General features: G+C 47.0%; 1 pseudogene; it reads right to left on the reverse strand.

Annotated features, from left to right (window-relative positions):
* Window positions 1–3,271: 3,271 nt before the first annotated feature.
* Window positions 3,272–18,590, reverse strand: part of LOC147701988 (uncharacterized) — a 42,729-nt pseudogene continuing 27,410 nt past the window's right edge.

The raw sequence follows: 18,590 nt of genomic DNA on the forward strand, positions 1-18,590 counted from the left end.
GGAGCGGGGCAGGCTGATTTTGATGTTGCTGACTGGAGTTTGTGGGTGGATTGCCTCCCTTCATGCACTTAACTTCCTTTATGATGCTAGATAGAAGCTCTGGGAGCGAAGAAAGAGAGTCGATTATTGGGGAGCAACAACAAACTGATTGAACGAGCTTTGTGGATGCTTGCGCCCCTAATATTAACTTATTTAATTTATCAAGTTTGTTGTCGATCCCGGACGTAAAAAGTGCTAGAGTGTTTAAAAGGTCAACCTGGACCTCCAATTTTTCCGAATGATAATTTAGAGCAGTGACTGTGTGTTTGAAAGTCTGAAGAAGTTGAGGCCAGACACTGCTTACTACATATTCTTCTTTATGAGGGTTTTTATTAAGCGCTGAGTTTGGTGTTGAATTGGGAGAATTTTTGGTGTCTTTGAAAAAGATTGATAAATCTGCTAAAAGCTGCTCACTTGGGTCAGGCGTTTTTAACTGTTTTTGTGGTGATAACATAATGGCTCCAGGAGAGGGAAATGAAATATGATCAGAAAGTTGTGCAGCTGTCTGCTCCATTGGGCTTGTTGTGTTTTGAGGTGAGACCGGCAATTGAATATTATTTATACGAACATTGGTGCTCTGGCCGTGGATTTGCGCGTAGGTTAATTGGCTAGGAAAAATCTTTGAGGGAGTCATTGGAATCACCAAATTTTGGTTGGTAAGTGATTGTTGGAGTTCCAATGGCTGTGTGGGGTCGAGGCGTGGGCTTAAAACTGACTGTGGGCCCGCCAGCTGGGGTCCCAAATGGCCTAATACTTCTATGTCCACCGCGGGAGGCTTAGGCGGCTCACCCAGTGGTGGCCGGGCTTGATGATTGAGGAAGCAAGGTGGTGGTGTAGCCAGGGATGGAGTATGGATAGACTCTGAGGCCCCAATTTCACAAGGTGGACTTGTGTTCCAGGAAGGCTCCCACCCATCTGGCCAGCTTAAATGACACCAAGGTTGCTTCCGACAGTTGAGTGCCTCTGGGGGGGAGGAACTTTATGGATTCAATGTCCTCCGAGGTCATCCCTTCAAGCCCCAGGATGCCTACCACTAATTTTATTATGTTTGATCTATTAAGAATATCTTGGCGGCCCTTTGATTTGTATTCCAGGGCCAATAGGAGCTGATAGTGTGGCATATCGTTTTTTGTCGCGTGCTCAGACGTGTTTGCTTCATTGGGCGGCTGCCCTACATCTGTTTCATGCTTCTGGTCGGTCTGCCGATAGGAGGTCTTCCATGATTGTTGAGCGGGGGTAGGCTGCTTCACATGATCGTTGTGAATAGTTTTTTTGTAGGTCATTCTTGATGTGACGATGTCCACTCCAGAGAGGGTTGGGGCCGGCACTAGATTGTTTTTTTCTTGTTTCGTCATCGGCCACATTGGCTTAGCCTCGTTGGTTTCGTTGATTTTCAACCTTAAGATTTCTGTGGCTATACTAGGCTCGTCTGTTGCTATCTCCAAAGCTGGTTTGCATGGTGCGGGGGCACTCATCGCGATCTGTTCAGTGGAGGACCCAGTCATTTCTTCTTGAGGATTCGTCGGGGGTGACGAGGCATCCGTCTCACTTGGGGTCCTGTTGTTTGCCGTTTTCTCAAAAATAGGGAAAAACTGCCGATGGGCAGTATGGGTGGGGGCCCTGGCTTTATTTCTTAGGCGTTTGCGCTCTCTCTTGCTGCGCGGTGGTGGGGGAACTGATACTTCTTCCCGTGTGGACCCATTCAAAGAACCTGGACTGTCCTTCAGCCCTGTGGCTAATTGATCCGGGTTGATTGTGTGCCCGTGCGAAGCCCCACCATTTTCGATCGTTGGTTTGGCACTTGTTGGTAAGGTTTCTGAATGCCCGCTATTCACCTGCCCATTGTGTTGGGTTGTGCATGGGGCTGTTCCATCCGGTAACTCTGTTTCTTCATTTATGGTGGGCCAAGAGTTTGCAGGGTATTGGAGCGGGGCAGGCTGATTTTGATGTTGCTGACTGGAGTTTGTGGGTGGATTGCCTCCCTTCATGCACTTAACTTCCTTTATGATGCTAGATAGAAGCTCTGGGAGCGAAGAAAGAGAGTCGATTATTGGGGAGCAACAACAAACTGATTGAACGAGCTTTGTGGATGCTTTCGCCCCTAATATTAAGTTATTTAATTTATCAAGTTTGTTGTCGATCCCGGACGTAAAAAGTGCTAGAGTGTTTAAAAGGTCAACCTGGACCTCCAATTTTTCCGAATGATAATTTAGAGCAGTGACTGTGTGTTTGAAAGTCTGTAGAAGTTGAGGCCAGACACTGCTTACTACATATTCTTCTTTATGAGGGTTTTTATTAAGCGCTGAGTTTGGTGTTGAATTGGGAGAATTTTTGGTGTCTTTGAAAAAGATTGATAAGTCTGCTAAAAGCTGCTCACTTGGGTCAGGCGTTTTTAACTGTTTTTGTGGTGATAACATAATGGCTCCAGGAGAGGGAAATGAAATATGATCAGAAAGTTGTGCAGCTGTCTGCTCCATTGGGCTTGTTGTGTTTTGAGGTGAGACCGGCAATTGAATATTATTTATACGAACATTGGTGCTCTGGCCGTGGATTTGCGCGTAGGTTAATTGGCTAGGAAAAATCTTTGAGGGAGTCATTGGCAACACCAAATTTTGGTTGGTAAGTGATTGTTGGAGTTCCAATGGCTGTGTGGGGTCGAGGCGTGGGCTTAAAACTGACTGTGGGCCCGCCAGCTGGGGTCCCAAATGGCCTAATACTTCTATGTCCACCGCGGGAGGCTTAGGCGGCTCACCCAGTGGTGGCCGGGCTTGATGATTTATGATAAGATTCTGGTTGAGCGTTACGTCTCCCCCGTTATCCCTGGGCTGAAAGCTGGGTGAAGATCCAAAGATATATACTCCAGAGGGTTGGTCCAACTTTTTAATTTCAAAGGACCAAGGTTGGAAAGAAGACGAGTGCTGGGAGGATGCACTTAGTTCAGCTGGTTCGGACGGGGCTCCAGGCCTCCTTCCCTCCGAAGGTTGGAACTGCCGCTGAAGAGATGAGATGAGATGCTGGTTGTTGGGACTTTTTTGAAATAATTCAGCAGACTCGAGGATTTTAAGACTTTTGACGTGTCCGTGATACTGTCTTTGTGTAGGTCTATACCATCGGTCGATGGTGGTTTTGCCGCTTTTTTGCCGCTTTTGCTGTTTCTTGCGGGGTTCTGGGTGTTTTTTGACTGTCCGGGTGGGGCTCCTCTGCCAGAACATGCTGTTTGGGTCTTCTCCGTTTAGGGACCACTGTGGCCTTCCTTACTTTTCCTGATCTCATAGTTCCTGGTTAAAGGGAGTGGCTGGTGCTGCGCAAATTCCAAATTTCGAATTTCCGAGTTCCAGATGCGGGGCACGGAGCACTGCCAAGGGGATAGAGATTTAGTTTTAGATTGTCCTATCCCCAGCAGACTGATTACCAAGGTAGTAGGTGAACTCGCTCCCCTTGGCGAGCTGGAGGGGTTCAGCAGTGTGATGTAGCTTTTCCCCCACCCGCACCACTGTGGGTGCCAATGCTGGTGGTAGGTCTTAAGGCACCCCCCGCTCGACTATACCCACCCTTCCAAGCGCTGACCTGCAGCGGCCCTCACTCACCGCCCCCTCACGCCCTATCTGGAGCCAGCCAACGACCGCACAATTGAGTAGCACGACCAGGCTGACTCACAGGATGGGCAGAGGGGGCAGCGGAGCTGGCCACCGCTGGACTGGGCTGAGCAGGGCACAGGGTAAGAAGGCAGGGGGAGCAGCCCCAGAGCTGGAGGCGACGGCCCGACAGCTAGACTGGCTGGCGAGCAAGGGCCACAGAGAGAGCGCGGCGTGTGAACCGGTGGGAGCCGGCCTGAGCCAGGGGGCAACCAGAGCAACCAGAGCAAGAGAGCCAGAGAATGATGAGAGACAAGAAAGCAGCACTTGGGCAGCACTGGGGTTAGCCGGTGAGGCTAGGATGGAGCAGGCGACTCGCGGTAGTGTGCTGCTGTGAGCTGCTGTAAGGGGGGGTTAATTAGGGCGAGAGCGTTCCGCGGCACAACAAAAAAAGGAGGCTGCAGGCCTCTCAACCCACAGTCCACACCCCAGCACAGGCTTGGCTCAAGCGCGTTGCGCGATGCTTAGCGGCCGTCGGCCGACTTACCGATCTGCGCCTGCTTTATCTCCGTTTTCCTCCACACCTCCTCCGACCATCAACGGGGCAGCCTCTCGGGCCTTGCGACCTTAGATATCGCAACCCCCGCGGGCCCCCGGCTCTCTGCCCTCCGTCTGTGCACACCTCCGGCTCCTCGGCTCCCTCCTCGGCTCCCAGCTCCCAAGCAGCCCACACCTGCGCGCCCATCGCTGTCCTGCCTCGCCACGCCTACCTGCTGCTGACACGCCTATGCTTCCGATAGTGGGGCAACGGGCAGGCGGCCAGGCGACGGGGAATCAGTCAATCAGTCCGGCCCTCTCTACCTCATTCTCTACTTCTCATCACTCCCAACGTAAACTATTTAATCATGCTATCTATCTCTCTCTACCTAACTTCACCTACCTAACTTTACCTATTTGTTTGGTAATTCACCTCTCTACTTGTTTCTCTTTTTAACATTGTTCCCGCTAACTAACTTCTCTCATTACCTAACTTCTTTCTCCCTACTTCTGTTTCTCCAATTCTACCTCTTTTTCTTTATCTGTTATTTTGTACTTCCCTTTCATCTATGTACTTTGGTCCCTGTTCAACTCAACTTCCCTATCTCACCTATCTACCTCCACCTCGCCTTCACTATCTCTAAATATTTCAACATCTCCTCTGTTTCTGTACCTCACCTTGGTTTACCTATTTCACCTTTTTATAAATAGCTACACCAAATCTCTCCCATCTACCTTATACTCCTCTTTCTCTACCTTTCTCTCTTATTTCCATTCTATCTCTCCTCCTCCTTCAACTCATGTAGATTTTGGGTCTCTGGATGCCGATATCTCCTTTTCCTAAATCTTTCACGCTGTCTCCAAATTGCGTCATGGTAAAGCCCCTGGCCCTGATGGGTTTACTATTGAGTTTTACAGTCATTTCGCTTCTTTTCTCTTACCAAAACTCTTACTTCTATTTCAAACTTTTCAGAGCTCTGGTCTATCACTGAAGTTCATTTCAAACAAATGAGGAACCATTTTTGCTGTCTTTTACTCACTGTACATAATTATCATCAGTCACTGGTGTTGCTACCGTGTTGTTCACTCACTTGCACTGAGAAACCAAGTACAATTTGGGTTTTCTTGAATGTATTACATTGCCTTTTGCAGTGCTGCAATAACTGCAAAATTATCTCTTTTTTACTGGTTGTTCCCCTTTTTATATCTGTAATAAATATGATGCTGTGTGCACTTATATGAAATACCAAAAGAGACTCCTTATCTCCTTTTGATAATATTTTATACATATCTTCTCTAAGTGTCTCTAAGTTAGACCAGTTGGGATACTATATGTTAATTGCATACTCTCTACCCCAATCCCAACGTGGTTGAAGGGTTTACTCCTGTTGCTTTCACAATCAGGTATACTGTGGCGCAGGAGTTTACAAAGTGACGCCTCTCCCTAGATGCGTCACTTTGTAAATATGGCGCAACATGGCGCATTTGTTACACCAATGGTGTGTCACAAAAAGGGACGCACCAGCAGCGTAAAAGTGATGCAAGGCCTCATAAATAAGGCCCTTAGTATGTAACTGCCCATGTTCTTTTTGCGTTGAGGATTTTCTTTACTTCATGTTCCCTGTGTTCTTCCACAAAAAATGGCGATGCTCTTTTTCCAGTTTTAGGATGTCATGGTAATATATCAACAAGGAAACGCAAAACACAGACTGTAGTGGGAGAGTCCAGTATTGTAGCTACAGGACTGATCTTTTTTATGAAGGTAACGAGGCCTATATATATTAGGCTGGAATTTCTTATGCCGTTTTTTCAAATTCCTTGTAGCTAACTAAATACAAGACCTAGGGTTGATGTGGTGTTTTTACTATGTTTACCACTTGCCATTTATATGTGTCTTTATCCACCTGGAGGTGAAGTTGAGTGGCATTTAAATCTTTATGTAGATTCTAATTTAATAGGTAGACTGTACCCACACTGATGGTACTCAATCAATACCTGGAAGCACCTCTCGTGGTTTCATTCCTAGGAAGTAATCCTGTGAGACAGAAAAATGGTGAGTCCCCAGTAGCAGAGTGAGGACCATACCCAAAGGCGGCCATCACATTGTTTTTTGCCGAATGTCTCCTGTTATTTCAAAAGAAGCTGTGTTGACACAGAATCGTTCTTTAAATTGGCTTGCCAACAGAGGTAGTGCCACCAATGCCTGGCATATTGACAGCCAAGCTATCAAAAAGTAAATAACAATCTCAGGAACTCCCGAATTAGAACTTCCCATCACCAGGATGTTTTCGAAGGTGGAACTGGCTGAGACACCACCATCAGAAAATAAGAATGTGTTCCATCTCTGAGGCAGGGAAATTTATGCTGTTTGGTAACATGCTGCTTTTCATCACATTTTTCCATCATCCATATGCAATAGAAGTGACATCACTTGATTTCCCAACATCCATTTGTACAGAAACTGACATCAATCCTCCTACTTCCTAGAACTACTTATTTCAATTCAAGTCAGATATGTAATGTGCATGGCTGCCCCAGCAAGGTTTCTCAGCACTAGGAGAGAGAAAAGGAGCAGGATTATTCATCTAGAAGAGCCTGGTCTTAAGCATCTTCCTAAACATCTGGTAGGAGTTACAGAGGTGAAGAGTGAAAGGCAGGGACTTCCATAACATAGACCCCAGAAACTAGAAGAACCGCACTCCCTGTCTTGCCAGTCTAACTTTTGAAATTGTAGAGGGATTGAAATCGCTCAAAAGAAGCTCCTGTTTGGGGATGTATGGATGGATAAGGGACCGAATACATGCAGACACACCCTGGTGCATGGTTTTATATACATTCAATACTGATTTATATTTTATGCGTTTTACTATTGGAAGCCAATACAAGCAGCGAAGATATTGAAAGACTGAGGCACTGCCTGGAATATGGGAAAGTAAGCAGGCAGCAGCAACAATTTACAGCTGCTTTATTCAGGAATTTTTAACACCCAGATATAGCACATTGCCATTGTCCAATCTAGCAATGACAATGCCTGCTCAGTAGTTGTTTGGGTCTCAGTGATAAAAGCCATTGTATCTTTCTTAGGCATCTTAGCAGGCTAAAACAGCATGCAGCTACCTTATTGATTGGCTGATCAATAATAAGTGCATCGTCCAACCAGAAACCCAGATCCTTAATCGAATTCCTAGGGGCCAAACAAGTTCCTTTGGCCAACAATGAGGGCCTCACAACTAGGGCTGGTTACCCAGCACCAACACTTACGTCTTACTTCTGTTTAATTTCAGACGGTTAAGCCACAGCCAATTTGCCACATTCTTGAGACAGTGGGCCATGTTGGATGTACTTGTTGTATTGTGTATTATATATTTCATATCAACATGTCTTTAGTTTGTCCTGTTAGGAAACCCTTAGCTAAGAATAACAGAATTGGAATGATACGATTGTTGTGGAATGTAGTGACAGTGCATCTTGTAACCAGCTGGGATCTTACTGGTTGATGGATGCTGCTGCCCCTGCTTCTGGGGTATTTATACTACAATAAATCTTTATGAAACCACTTGGGATTCTGGATTCTACTACAGAACGGTTGTCTGACGATGAGAAAGTTATGAAAATCTGAGTGTAATCCGCACAGGAGTAAAGAGACAGTCCATAATTTTTGACTATATCTGCCAGTGGGCGTAGATATAAGTTAAACAACGTCACACTGAGCGATGAGCCTTGAGGGACTCTGTAAGGTAACATGTGCACAAAGAATTCATATGATTTAGACATAACGTGAAATTAATGCTCTTCTGAGAATGATTGAAACCAGGAGAAAGGAGTCTCTAATAGGGGCTGCTGGCACATTGAAGCTCGCCAAAGGCAAGCTCACCAGTGCCTGGCCAAATCTGGACCATACCTAGTGCCTCCCACCCCCGTGACCCTCTGCAGCTCAATCCTGGACACCACTACACAAACTGCTGGCTCACTGCACCACACAACACCAAAAAAGTATTCTCATGCACTTTGTGCAAGTTTTAAAGCAATTTCCCACACCCAAAACTCACTACAGCGGCACCAACGGTGCCAACCACGCCACTCTCTCACACCCACACAATGCAAAACCACCCACACAACACTCTGCACTTACATACATGCTTCTCAATACCCACTCACTCTAAAACACACCACAGATATCTAGGATCTGCTACATAACAACACCTTGGATCTACTTATCCTCACAGAAACCTGGCTGAACCCCTGATTGGAACCTGTCTGACACTGCCATCTCCTCTCCTCTCCGGCTACAAGATTGCCAGGAAAGACAGAATTCACCAACCCAGAGGAAGAATTGGTATCATCCATAGGAACGCCATCATCTGCATCACCTCCATGGATACATCATCTTCCAGCATGGAACACCTGTAGTTCAATCCCCACTTCACAGCCAACTAAGCAGCACTCTCATCTACAGCCCACAGGGACTGCGGACCAACTTCAATGACACCATCATGGACTTAGTTGCACCTGGAGCCCTCAACGCTACCAATTTCATTCTTCTCAGATATCTGAACGCCCGCCTGAAACATCATCCAACTCAAAAGCACTCAATGAAGAGCCTGGAAGCCTGGGCCTTATCAAACAAGTAAAGTAACCTACCCATGTCGCTGGACATATCCTGGACCCTATTTTCACCACCTTTGACAACATGCAAGTAGACAAGCCCACACCAGTGCCCTGGATAGACAACATTCTCATCAAGTTTAGCAGCCCCATCCCGTTCCAATGCACACGCGCTACCACCAGACAGCTCACCATAACTGGAACGGCATTACTGGCAAGGACTGAAACACCGCTCTCACTAGAGAGCTGACCCTGTGTCACTCTCCCAGGCTATACACTAGGATGGGTGTAAGCAAAATGGAATGACTTTGCAGCAGGAAAATGAATAAAGGTCAGACTGAAAGACCCTCTATGCAAGTACTTATAGTGTTTTTATTTGCAAAATAGGTATTGGATAAACACCAGACATAATGACATAGAATGGTGAGCCACAGATGACAGATATAGAGAAGTTGAGTACACAGTCTACCAGCATTAAGCCCTTCTCTTGCATGAAACCATATTAACAAAACCGACCCATCACAGAATTGCAAGCTTTCAAAGAGATGCCAGATATGGGTAGGGCCACCAAAAACACTGCAGGTGTTACCTGCAATGTATTAGTGTTTTCCTGCAGCAGTTTTCTTCACCTAACAATACCCCTAGGCATCCCTGATCCGGACGGGCAAGCCACACTTCATGCAGCAGTTGCCTCTTTAAGACTGTCTCTTCACCTGTAATTTGGCCCTTGCTTCTTTTGCCTCCCCTTCCAAAGGAACATATCCATATGGTAGCAAGTGAAAGGACCCAGGGACTAAGAATTACAGAGATACTGTACCAATGGTTTGCCGTTTACAGGGCTCTCAAGGGCAAAATGAATGCTGCCTCATGGGGCTAGCTTTAGGCAAGAGTAGTTTTCATATGCTGTGGAGAAAATAACAAAATAATAATGAACCCAGGATGCCTCGCTCTAGTTTTAGATTAACAAATACACTGTTCAAGTTCAAGTTCCAAAATTTGTATAGCGCCCTACTCACCCAGAGGGTCTCAAGGCGCTTGGGGGAGGGAGGTGTTTTACTTATCGAATATCCAAGTTTTTAGTTGCTTTCTGAAGGAGAGGTGGTTTTGTGTAAGGCGGAGGTGGGTGGGGAGAGAATTCCATGTTTTGGCAGCTAAGTAGGAGAAGGATCTTCCACCCATGGTGGATCTGTGGATGCGCGGAATTGCGGCGAGGACTTGATTGGACGATCGTAGTTGTCGGGAGGGGGTGTAGAAGGATAGACGTGTGTTGAGGCATTCGGGTCCTAGGTCGTAGAGGGCTTTGTGTGCGTGGGTGAGGAGGCGCAATGTTATTCTCTTGTTGACAGGGAGCCAATGGAGGTCTTTCAGGTGGCCGGAAATGTGAGCTTGCCGGGGGATGTCCAATATGAGTCTGGCTGAGGCGTTTTGGATGCGTTGGAGTTTTTTCTGTAGTTTGGCTGTGGTTCCGGAGTAAAGGGTGTTACCGTAATCCAGTCGGCTTGTGACCAGTGCGTGGGTTACCGTTTTTCTTGTTTCGGTGGGCATCCAACGGAAGATTTTTTTGAGCATTCGTAGGATGTTGAAGCAAGATGAAGATACGGCGTTGACTTGTCTGGTCATCAAGAGGGAGGAGTCCAGGATGAAGCCCAGGTTACGAGCGTAGTCTGTAGGTATGGGTGCGGTTCCGAGGGCCGGTGGCCACCATGAGTCGTCCCAGGCAGAGGAGGATGACCCTAAGATGAGGACTTCTGTTTTGTCCGAGTTTAGTTTTAAACGACTGTTCTTCATCCACTCGGCTACTTCTTTCATTCTTTCGTGTAAGTTGGTTTTGGCGGTGTGAGGTTCCGTGACAATTGTAAGTGGTGTTTTTGACTCGCACGAATATGGTCGAGTCTGGTATCTATGAACCGCAAATGATGAGTTTAGTGGGTGTACGCGTTTTCGCTGTGCTAGCCTAAACCGTTCGTTTGTTTCGTGGGTTTCTTCATCTGAACCCACGGGTTCCATCTTAGATACGGCATCCATTTTGTTTCTTGCCCTCAAGTAGCCAGCGAACGGACGCTGTCCGCTTCGCGACCCTGGGATTCCCAAACTCTTGCGGAAGACACGTGTTCCTTTGAGGGTGTCTTTATGATGAGGGGGATGACACTGTAAGGCAGATGGCCCCTCTCGAGGCTCGTCTTGCCGTGCCGGACTATTGTCTTAGTTGTGCATTACATTAGGCGCGTCCTTTGATCCCTGCAACTCGTGTTTCCTGATACCACCCCTTTTACACCCTTTTCGATCTGTTACTGTCCTCGTCTTCCTCTGCACCTGTTTCTGTCTCTTCCTTGATTTGTTTACAGCCAAACGGAATGTATTAATGGTGGGAAGATGTACTTTTACAGTTGAGAATCGCCAAATGTTACTGTAATTATGTTCCGGGCTCTGAATACATGAAAGCGACCCCTTATGGTCTTTACGATGGGAACCAGGTTGTAATCTTTTGTGCACCATGTTAACCTATGAGAGAAAACTGTATAAAAGGAGCGATCCACGGATACAATTTGAAGCAGTCTCCTCGAACCTACACGTGTTGTACTTCCTGTGACTTCTGTGTTCCCTGCAGTAAATAAACCTCGAATCTTTGACGTCGAAGCAAGTGTCCCGTGTCTCTGTCATTTGTACGCCGGAACAGGTTACCCACGAAGGTTTTAGGCGTTATCTCTGGCACCGCTGGGTCTTAGAAAAACCCAGTCCTTCAGTTGGCGCCCAACGTTGGGCTGCATCAGTGGTACCGGTCCAAGCCCGACGATCGTGAGGAACTTCGTGTGAAATCTCCGAGGGAAGGTGCACCCCGCTTCATCGATCCTGTTGTCGAAATAAGTGGCCCGACGACTTTTCCCGCGAAGATTCCCGCCTCCTGACGGCTGCGATGGACTGCTGCCCTGACTGTAGACCTGTTTTGGCACCTGGCATAGACCTTGGTACAGCGAGACGATAGACGGGCCTTCCTGGTGACGCCATTGATCTCTGAGTTAAGTATTTGTGGGTCGCTCCCAGAGTCCTTTGTTGTGGGTGCTTAGTTGTTGCATGGTTCCATTGCATTTGTGGTTCTTAGTACTTTGTTCTTTGTTGTGATATTTGACGCCTGCAGTCGCCAAAAACCGAGGGTTTTTGCTCTTTGCAGGGACATTATAATCCCGTAACCCTTGACGTTTGTGAAACTCGGTTAGTGTGCACGATGCCTGGCTGTAGTACTTTGTTCAGTTGCTTTAAGGGTTGTGGTACGGATTCCCGGCTGGAGGACTCGTGTCCGATACCTCCGGTTGGAACTCCAACTTATGAGTTATATAGCCGCCACGGTTTGGGTCCAATCACGTTTAATGAGTGTTGGGTTTGTTACACTAAAAAAGACGGTGTCCTTAGTTGGCCACCTCATGGTAGTTTTGAGGCCCCGATTTTAGATAATCTTGAGGCTAAATTGTTCCAAAGAAAAGCAAGGCCGGCCATGTTTGATTCCTTTCGGTTGTGGCGTAAAGAAGCCAAGCAGAGAGAAATCAAGCAGCTAAAAGGTAATAAGAGAGAAGGTATTGTTACAACGGTAAGAAATGCAGAGCAGTTTCAGCGAGATAAGGAGGAAAAGGAAAAGGAAGTTTTCGATAGATTGCAGCGCATGACCATAGATAAGTGTTACCCCGCCTTACCGACGGATACAAATAAGAAGGAGGAATCAGTAGAGGACCCCTTGTTGTCCTATCTCCTGAAGTCACCACCTCCGTACGCACAGGGTACCGCAGTTCCTGTGGTTCCCCCTGTCCCTGTACCTCCACCTGTTCCCGTTCCTGTGCCCCAACCTGTTCCCGTTCTTCAACCTGTTCCTGCTCCATTACCTGTTCCTGTCCCTACTACTCCCCCGCTTGTACTTCCTCATACTCCTGCTCCCGCTGTCTCTACTGTTCTGGTTACTCCTGCTGTTCCTTCTGTTACTGACACTTCTCTTGTTACCCCGTTGTCTTACCCCATCTGCTCGACGTCGTACCCCTTCTGTCGCTGCTAACTTCTTTAACTCTCTTGGACCCGTTCTCGAGTCAGCTGGTTCTGATGGTCCCCAAAGACGAAGTCAGCTTACCGGTAGTAGGGAACGTGACTCGCTGTATAATATGGCGATGGGTTGGATTAGATATCCCCTTAGGAATCCTCCACGTGTGGTGCTTGATACGTTTTGTCAATTCAACAAACCGACACAAAGGTTCGTGTTTGAGGAAATGTGCAAGCTTCTACGTGATCAAATATCGGCTGATGCATCTGACGATGTATTGACTGCTTTGACTAATCTTCAGCTCCAGTTTGCGAGCGAAATAATGGTGGGTAGCAATGTTCGACGTGCTGTCGAGCAGTTGCTGTCTTTTCGTCCTTCTATAATGCCTCGGGCATTGTTTTTAGAAGACATTGAGGAACCGCCAGCAGCGCCTGGTCAGTATCCCATGCGCGAAGTTCCACCAGTGTGGATGCCAGGTAACGCTGGTGCTGCTCCGCCGATCCTGCCACACTTCCAGAGAGTGTGGATACATCTTCCGTGGAAGCGATCGGAAGTATTGCAGGTGAAGCAATCTTTGCCCGACCCTCGCAAAAATCCTGCAGGATATTATAAAGAGTTATCGCAGCTAGTGGATGCTACGATAATGAATCTTGCTGACATTGATATGTTGTTCGGTAACGTAGTTCCGCAACCGGTTTGGGCGAAAATTCGTCAGGAAAATCATGTAGCAGAATTAGATGGTGATTGGGCTGCTCTTATAGCGGCGGATACACGGCAAGTTGGTGGGGCTAAGCCTGAACAGTTAATTACGGCTTTGCCCCAGAGAATTATTACCCTTATGAAGACGCTTATGCCAGCTATGAAGGTGAATTGGGACAAATTGTCCGCTTGCAAACAAAAGAAGGATGAGAGTGTCTCCGATTTCTTTACGAGATTTGAGGAGGCATTCATTGATCACAGTGGTCAAGATATGGGTACTGAGGGAGGTCAGAGGTTGTTTGTGGACAAGTTTGTCTCAAATTTGTTGCCGGACCTAAGCAATAAATTACGAAATTCAGAAAGTGCGTGGGCTGTTTCCACTTCTGCTCAAATATTGGCCACGGCCCAATATTATGAGAATAGAGAGAAAGAGGAAAATGATTGTGCCGATAAAAAGACGAAAGAACTCAAAACTAAAGTGTTGTTGCAACAGGCGTATCCTCCACGTTCGAATCAGAATGATTCGCAACAGCGGAATCGATCGCAGTCTCAGTCGAATAGGTCGCAATCACGAAATGACTCCTCTTCGCAGAGATCTACGTTGGGGTACAATCAGTGTGCCTATTGTAGAGGAGAGGGTCATTTGAAATTTGATTGTCCAGTTCTGCGTGATCGAAATAATGGTAATTCATCTAGAGGAGGTCGTAGTGGTCCTCAACAGGCATCACGTGGTAGAGGTCGTGGTGCTCCAAATGATCGTTCCAATAATTCTTCTGATTCTAATAATTGTTTCGATCAGCGCGGATCGTCGCAAGGCAGATCTGCGCAGTACAATGTGGACGATTATTACGTCGATCAGGACGCTGACGACGGTAATTACTAGGACAGCCATAGACAAGGAGAGGGAGTAGTATCAGTTCCGGTTGATCAGAGAGGGCCTTACGTCGCAGTTGCCACCTCGGGCGTAGTTGAGCCTTTTCTGTTGGACACTGGTGCAGCGAAAAGTTCCATCATGCAGTCGAAACTCCCTGGCGCACCTTTGTCTGGCTTAACAAATGTTTCCGTTGGATTCTCTGGCGCCCCTGTTAGCAATCCGGTTTCGCGCCCTTTGCCTCTTACAATTGGGCCTCGCGAGCTGAAAGCTCCTTTGATTTTGACTACTGGTTGTGGTGAAAATCTCTTGGGCCTGGATTTGCTGAAACGTCTGTATGCTACTTTGTATTGTTCTCCTGCGGGAGTAAAGCTTACATTGGGTGAGAGAGTTGTCTCACCTATGTACTTATCCATCGACAAGCTTCCACCGGAATTGAGTTCTCTTCCTGCATCTTTGTGGGCGACAGGTCCCAATGACGTGGGTCTACTTGATATCTCTCCTTATGTCGTTCACTTGAAGTCTAATGTGCGATTGCCACGTATTCCCCAGTATCGTATCTCCCTTGATGGTGAGCGAGCGCTGTTAGCAATTATCTACGATTTGATTGAGAAAGATGTTATTGAGGAGACACGGGGAAACGTGTGCAATAGCCCTGTGCTGCCCATCTTGAAACGCACTGATCCATCTAAGCCTCCTGTTTATCGTTTTGTTATCGATTTACGGGAAGTGAATAAAATTGTGATTCCTCAGTTCCCTGTGGTGCCTGACATCACGGCTCTACTGACTCTGATTCCAGCATCGGCGTCCTGGTTCTCAGTGATCGATCTGAAGAATGCTTTCTTTAGCATTCCGATTTCTGAGGAGAGTAGGGACCTTTTCGGTTTCTCTCTTGGTGGCCGCAGCTTTAGGTTTAAACGCGCTCCTCAGGGCTACTGTGAGAGTCCATCGATATACAGTCAAGCCTTGAAAGGCCAACTTGATGCGTTTGTGTTGCCGGCTGGTGCGGCCTTGATCCAATATGTCGACGACTTATTGGTGGCTGCGGACACCCAGGACATTTGCAAAACTGCTACGGTATCGTTGTTGCAGCATCTCTGTGACTTACATCACAAGTTGTCACCTTCTAAATTGCAATATTGTTGCCAAGAAGTAACCTATCTAGGTCACTTATTGTCAAAGGAGGGAAGAAGGTTGACCCCAGAGAGAATTGCAGCGATTGCTCGAATGACTGTGCCAACAACTCAGAGAGATGTGCGTGCCTTTTTAGGTATCACGTCATACTGCAGGCAATGGATTCCAAATTTTTCATTGCTAGCGAAACCATTGGTAGCTCTTACGTGCAAGGATGTTCCAACTCCTTTACCATGGACGGAAGAATGTCAGAAAAGTTTTTCTGAACTACGTGATGCGTTGTGTTCGGCTCCTGTGTTAGGTACCCCTGACTACAGTAAGCCGTTTACACTATACGTTCACGAGAGGGAAGGTTGTGCGTTGAGTGTTTTGATGCAACAATTTGGCGATAAGCAGCGTCCATGTGCATATTTTTCCTCGACCTTGGACCCAGTAGCTAGAGCATTGCCGAGTTGTTTGAGAGCAACAGCGGCAGCTGCGGTGTCCATCCGACAATCTGCAGGATTGGTCATGGATAATATGCTTACGGTGATGGTTCCGCATGCAGTTGACACTCTCTTAAATCGTACAAAAACTCAACACCTGACGAGTGCAAGATTGTCTGGGTATGAGTTGACGTTTTTGGCAAGTCACATTCAAATAAAACGTTGTAATGTCCTGAACCCGGTGACTCTGTTGCCAACCAGTATGGAATCAGACGAAGAAGCACCTCATGACTGCTACTTACGAACCGAGGAGGAAACAAAAGGTCGTGTAGACCTGAAAAATACTCCATTGGAAGATCCTGATGGGACCTTGTATGTGGATGGGTCGTGTTTTAAATTACCGAATGGTGATGTGACGACTGCGTATGCTGTGGTAACATTGAGTACGGTTGTGGAGACTGCGAGATTGAATCAGAACTCTGCACAGGCGGCAGAGCTGATTGCCTTGACAAGAGCGTGTGTTTTGTCGAAAGGGGAGCGGGTGAATGTGTTTACTGACAGCCAGTATGCTTTTGGTGTTGCGCACAGTTTTGGACGATTGTGGAGAGAGAGAGGTTTTATGACGTCGCATGGTACGAAGATCCAGCATGGACAGCTTGTGAATGACCTTTTGGATGCACTTACATTGCCCGAGCAGGTGGCGATTATTAAATGTAGTGCGCACCGTAAGGTGACGGATGATGTTGGTCGTGGCAATGCGTTCGCTGATGAAGTTGCTAAGGAGACTGCCAGGAACCTTACAACTAGAATGTATGTGACGAGTTCGGTAAGGTGGCCTACAGAAACAGGTATGTGTGAAGACACTATCAAGAGTGTGAAAGCTATTCAGAACGAGGCCAGTGAGTCTGAAAAGACGAAGTGGAAAGAGAGTACAGGAAAGCTGGATGCGAATGGTTGTTGGATTGATTTGTCGGAGAATAAGAGGTGGATGTTGCCGGATGCGTATGTGCTAGCTGTTGTGACGATGGCACACGGCTTGGCACATATTAGCGCGAAAGGTATCTGTAAGTTGTTGTCCCCTGTATGGAAGAATGATGGTATCGCTAAGTGTGCTGAGAGATTGGTTAAAAATTGTATGATATGTATGATGTACAATCCTGGTAAGGGAACCCCTACACCCCCTGGCCACTTTGCTCCCCCTTCATGTCCCTTTGAAGTGATTCCGTTAGACTTCATCCATATGGAGCAATGTAATAACCTGAAGTACATTTTAGTAGTGGTTTGCGCATTCTCCCGATGGATCGAAGCCTACCCTCTCAAAGACAACACTGCTCTGTCCACTGCAAAAATCCTACTGAAGGAATACTTTCCTCGGTATGGAATGCCACAGATTGTATGGTCTGATAACGGAAGTGAGTTCGTGGGGAGTGTGATGAAGAGTGTGTGTAAGGGCCTTGGAATTGCACAAAAATTCCACAGCGCCAATCATCCCCAGTCAGCAGGTTTGGTTGAAGGTTATAATGGCACCCTTAAATTAAAGCTAGCAAAGATTCAGGCTACGACTGGTCTCTCGTGGCCTGACGCTTTACCCTTAGCTCTTTTGTCAACTAGGGCAACTGTACACTCCCGAGTAGGGCTCAGTCCCTATGAGATTGTGTTCGGCCGCCCTGCCAATGTTTGGGGGGTTCCTAGACCCAGTGTGTTCTCTGATCTTGAGTATCCAATGTTGATCGATTATCTTCATGATCTGACTGCTAAACTGAGGTTAATTCACCAACAGGTCTTTGAAGCACTGCCGACGCAGACGGAGGGTCCAGGCCACCAGCTCCAGCCCGGAGACTGGGTGGTGACAAGAAATTTTGCCCGGAAGCGCAACCTTGAGCCTCGTTTTACCGGACCCTACCAAGTGCTCCTTGCCACGAGGACTGCTGTTCGTTTGGAAGGACGCAAGAACTGGGTGCATGCCACCCATACCAAAAAGGTACCTATACCTTTACCAGCAGACTCGTGGGTGAGGAAGGGCATCGCCTCGTCTGAAAGCGAAACTGTGCCGACCGTCGTTCCTTTTAGCGACGCTCAGCCTGTCGGAGAAACCTCAGTCCAGCAGAACGACATTGTTGAACATTTGTCATCACAAAACTCACAATCTGAACAATTGATTGATCAACAGAACTCTGTCTCATCATCGGACCAACTGTTTGACGACCAGACACGTCCTGGGAGAAGCCGATATTTCCTTCGATCTAATACCAGAGACTAATAAATATTTTTGCTCTCTCCCCTGACATCTACGTTACCCCATTATCGCTATCCAGTTTTGATCACACTTGCATTATTGTGATTTTGAAATTTTGAGTCTTTTTCTATGTATACGTTTTTGCTTCCACAGCTAAGAGATTTTGTATATATATATATATTGTTGATTAAAAATACCTTACATCCGGGTGGACCATAGGGCCGCGCGGGTACTTCCTTCTGGTTAGTAGGTCTTGACACTAGGTCGAAGACCGTCGGTTCCTAGGAACTCCTGGGGATTGACTACTGCTACACAGAACGAAGTGCGTCAAAAACGTTGCGGATGGTTTTAGAGGATGGCTTTCTCGAAGCTGTCAGAATTGGAAAAGGCTCAGGCTCAAAGATTTGAATTGCGTAAAGTTGCACGAAGAAAATGCTTTATGTTTCAG

Source organism: Lissotriton vulgaris, chromosome 7, assembly GCF_964263255.1.
Source record: "Lissotriton vulgaris chromosome 7, aLisVul1.2, whole genome shotgun sequence".
NCBI classification, from domain to species: Eukaryota; Metazoa; Chordata; class Amphibia; order Caudata; family Salamandridae; genus Lissotriton; species Lissotriton vulgaris.